We start from the raw sequence: 4252 nt of genomic DNA on the forward strand, positions 1-4252 counted from the left end.
GCTGCGGGCCCCGCGCAGGGTGCAGGCTCCGGCGAGCCGAGCGAGTCAGTGAAGGGTCTCGCCGCCACCCACCTGCCAGCCTGGCCCCGCCGTCGCCGAGCCTCCTTCCTGCGCTCCAGCTCCCGCAGAGCGAGCGGGCCTGGGCGTCCAGCCGGCGGAGGCCGGGGAGGCGGCGGGGCGGGGGTCCGCACCTTTGGAGCTCGCCGGGGGTCGCGTCTCCCTCTGTCGGCCAGAGGAGGGTACCTCTTATCCCACCTGCTTTCTAAAACGTCTTCAGTCAACGAAAAGAATAAAAACTACAAAGAAAGTCCAAGCCCTATTCCATTCCCTTCATGGTCCAGCTGGAAGGCCATCTCTGCACATCTGCGGGGGCGGGGATCTACCTGTTCAAGGCCACACACGGATGGGGCCCTGAGACCCTCACCTGCTGGGGCCAGAAGGTCCCACCTGTAAGGACGAGTCAGAAGAGGCCCTCCCTGTCTGTTGGGGTGCGGAAAAAAATCCCTGGGCTTGTGGGGCTGGCGACCCCTAGGCACCGGCAAGGCCAGACTATGACTTGCCAGCCACTCTCCCCTCTGCTGGACGTGGCATGGCCACAGGAGTGATTTTTCTAGAAAACAACTCTTGGCGTGTTTGGAGGAGGACCCTGGGAATGGAGGCGGGTGGAGTTTGAAGAAATACTGTTGGATCCGTCAATACTTTTGGTTCCTGCCTCCAGGAACCTTCCTTTCCCCCTGGGAGTTGCGGAGGGGGGGGGGCGCGGGGGGGGGGGCTCTTCCATCATCTCAAGATCTCCAGGAGTCGGGGGATGGCTCTGTTTTTCCCAGGAGGGGGCAGCAGCTGCCGAAGCCTCTAGACCAGAACCCAGGCTGCGGAGAACAGCTGCACCATCCCGGGAGGATCACTGCCAGCCCCAGTGCACATGCACCTGTCAGGTCCGCGATGTTGGAGGGATGGAACAGGTACAGAGCAGCACTTTGCTAGACTTGGTCCTGGGTGCTTTATGCTCTTAGCTGTTTTCAGGCAACCTTGCACGGTGAGGATTGTTTGCCTCGTTTTTCAATTAAGGAGCCAGCGCTCAGGCACCCAGGTCTGTCTGAGTACAAATCTCCTGCCTGGCTGCCTTGCAGGGGATGGCCCAGCAGACTGGGGGCAAGGACTTTCTTCTGCTGCCACGTCTGCCCTTGATGGATAACTAACTATGACAGCGCCCTGTGGGCGGGGCCCATCTTCTCAGAGCCCACACAGGACCTCACACATGCTGGGCACCCCAATGTCTTTCGGATGAATGACTCCCAGGGACCAAGACTTGTAGGCCTTGGACCTAGCTTTTGCCCAGTGCTCTGGCCACAGAGCCTCAGGAGGACCCACCGAGGTCTGACATCTGCCACTGGCTTCCAAAGGGTTCCAACTGTGTCACTTCCAACTCATTACCGCTAATGTTTGGGGACACCCTGCATACGACAGATGCTATTAGAAAACCAAATTCTGCTCTATGAGGAAGCAAAGCTAACGGAGCAGAAAGCAGGTTAGGAGGGGAAGATTGATGAGCCAAGGCCCCTGGAAAATAAATGAGGGAAGTTTTCTTTGCCAGGTGACTTTTATTTATTACACTTGCTTTTTGTTAAAGACACAGACACCCCTCTGGTCTCTGAGGCACAGGGCTGAGGAGATGAGCGGCTGGGGTTGGGAGGGCGCTGGGGTGAGAGGTGGGTTTGCCAGACTTTCTGAGGTCAGTGAGCCGCTGGGAAAAGGACCAATCTTGGGACCCAGCGCTGGGAAGACGGCTCCGGGCCTTGGCAATGGAGCAGGACTGTGCGTCCCGCTGGTGGCACCCTTGCCAGGAGGCTTGTCTCTAAACCAAAGACTGGGCAAGGCAGGGCCTAGAGAGGTTGGGCCAGCAGGGTAGTTCTAGTTGGGGGTGGTGCTGCAGGGGCTTTTTGACACCTTGTTTCTGGGCCGAGAGTGGGCAAGGTGGGTCTTTGGCTGTAGCAGCCGATGAAAGTGCATCAAGATAAATGGCTCTCAGGCTGGCGGCGAAATCATTCACACACCCATTCATCAACTGTTTACTGAGGGTCTTCAGTGCTCAGTTCTGGGCATTGGGGATCCATCAGAGAAGAAAAGCAGAGGCTGAGGTCTTCTAGACAAGTCAGTGGATACTATGACCACCCTCCCCGCTTCCTCAGAGATAGCTGATCTGAGAGAGGGGTGTATGCAGAAGAGCGTCCCCGTGACTGTCAAGAGGGGCCAGAAGAGGCTTTGCAGAGTGGAAGTGCCCAGCCAGGCCCGAGTTGAGGAGGTCACCAGTCAAACCACCAGAGGGACATCATTCCAGGGACAGGAACAGAGGAGAAAAAGAAAGGTCTGGCCACGTGAAAATCAGAGGCAGGTCTATGGCCGTTATTATGGGGACATAGTCCAGCGGGGCTGAGCGATGGGGGGACACAAGGGAGTATGAAAGGAGAGGAGGCAGGAGGGACAGGCTGGGGCTCCGAGGAACTGGTGAGAAGCTTGGACTTTATCTTCGAGACAACAAGTTGTCAGAAGAGCAATGCATTTAGCCACGGAGGCACCTTCGGGCTCCTGAGGGAGGGTGCCTCCCCTCCCTGCTGGGCAGTTCTGCTTCCGCACCCGCCTTGCAGCACCGGGCATTGGTGCAGATACCCCAGCACCCCATCCATCCACCCGCTGGCTGAGGAGGCAGGGCTTGGCCTCACTGCAGGCGGGAGCGGGGAGCTGCCTCACATCCTGGCTGCCCCCCCCCCCCCGCCTCTCTTCTGCTTGCTGCACCACTGGGGCAAACGCTCTGGAGAGGGGCCTCTGTCCCTGGGGCGCCCTCCTGCTCTCCAGGAGAAGATCATATTATGGTTTTCTACTCCGGCTCTAGGAATACGACGAGCTGGGGTTCGAGGAGGAGGAGAACCACTGGGTTCTGGGTTTTGTCCTTCTCGTGTCTCTAGGACCCTGGACAGGCAGAGGGGTTCTTTGCTGCTAACCCAACCCCTGCCATGTTGGCGGCCAGCTTTTGGCAGCCAAATGTCACTTGAGGAAATGGAAGCGTCTGTTGCCACCACAGGAGGAGCTTTACCTGCCTGGACCCCACGGGCCTTTCAGCCAACCAAGTGCCCGCTATGGGTCAGGGACCAGTCTAGGCTCCTGGAGCAGAGAAGTGAAGACAGATGAGCTATTTCCTCTTTCGGAGCTAAATATTCCAGCAGGAGGAGAGAGGCGTTAAACCCATAGAGAAGATAGCTTTGGATAATGGTAACCACGGAAGGGGTAAGACAGGGTGGCACGGAATGTGAGCAGGGCTCAGGCAGCTTTCCCAGGAGGTAGCATTTACGTGGCAGCCTGAGTGGAAAGAGGCTGAAGAACAAAGGAAGGGCATCCCAGGCGGGGGTTCAAGTGCGGGGGCCCCTGAGTTGGAAACAGACTTGGTGCGTTCAGGAAACCTGGAGAAGGCAGAGCAGGCCGAGGGGAGGAGGGCAGGATGGGCTGGTGACAGGCGGGCAGAGACAACGAGCTGCATGTAGATATGAAGGGAAACCATTGTAGGGTTTTAAGGGGGGAGGGGTGACATGTGAGTTGTTTTTCTTCTTTTTCTTTTTTTAATTAAGCCTTTTATTTTAATTCCTGTATGGTTTCCTGATTTGTCTTTAAAAAGACCTTTCTAGGGGTGCCTGGGTGACTCATTCGGTTAAGTGCCTGACTTCAGATCATGATCTTGCAGTTCATGAGTTCAAGCCTTGCTGCAGGCTCGGTGCTGACAGCTCAGAGCCTGCAGCCTGCTTTGATTCTGTGTCTTCCTCTCTCTCTCTGCCCCTCCTCCACTCACTCTCTGTCTCTGTCTCTCAAAAATAAATAAACACACAAAAAAAGAGCTTTCTAATAGCCAGAAAAGAGAAACAACCAAAGTTTCCACTGATGAATGGATAACTAAAACATGGCAGACCGACACAATGGGTATTTTTGGGCAATAAAGAGACAAGCACTGTGTGTGCTACAACAGGATAAACCTCAAGAGCATCACACTGAAAGAAAGAAGCCAGACACAAAGACCACACACATTGTAGGATTCCATTTATCCGCAGTGTCCGGAGAAGCCAATCCACAGCCGCAGAATGGAGGTTAGTGTTTGCCTGGGAACGGAGTGAGGGCAGTGGGTATCTGCTAATGAGCACAAGGCTTCTTTTTGCAGTACAAATGGTATAAATGTTCTTTGTGGGATTTTTGGAGTTTTAAAAAAATG

This window comes from Suricata suricatta, chromosome 8 (genome assembly GCF_006229205.1).
Source record: "Suricata suricatta isolate VVHF042 chromosome 8, meerkat_22Aug2017_6uvM2_HiC, whole genome shotgun sequence".
Classification (NCBI taxonomy): Eukaryota; Metazoa; Chordata; class Mammalia; order Carnivora; family Herpestidae; genus Suricata; species Suricata suricatta.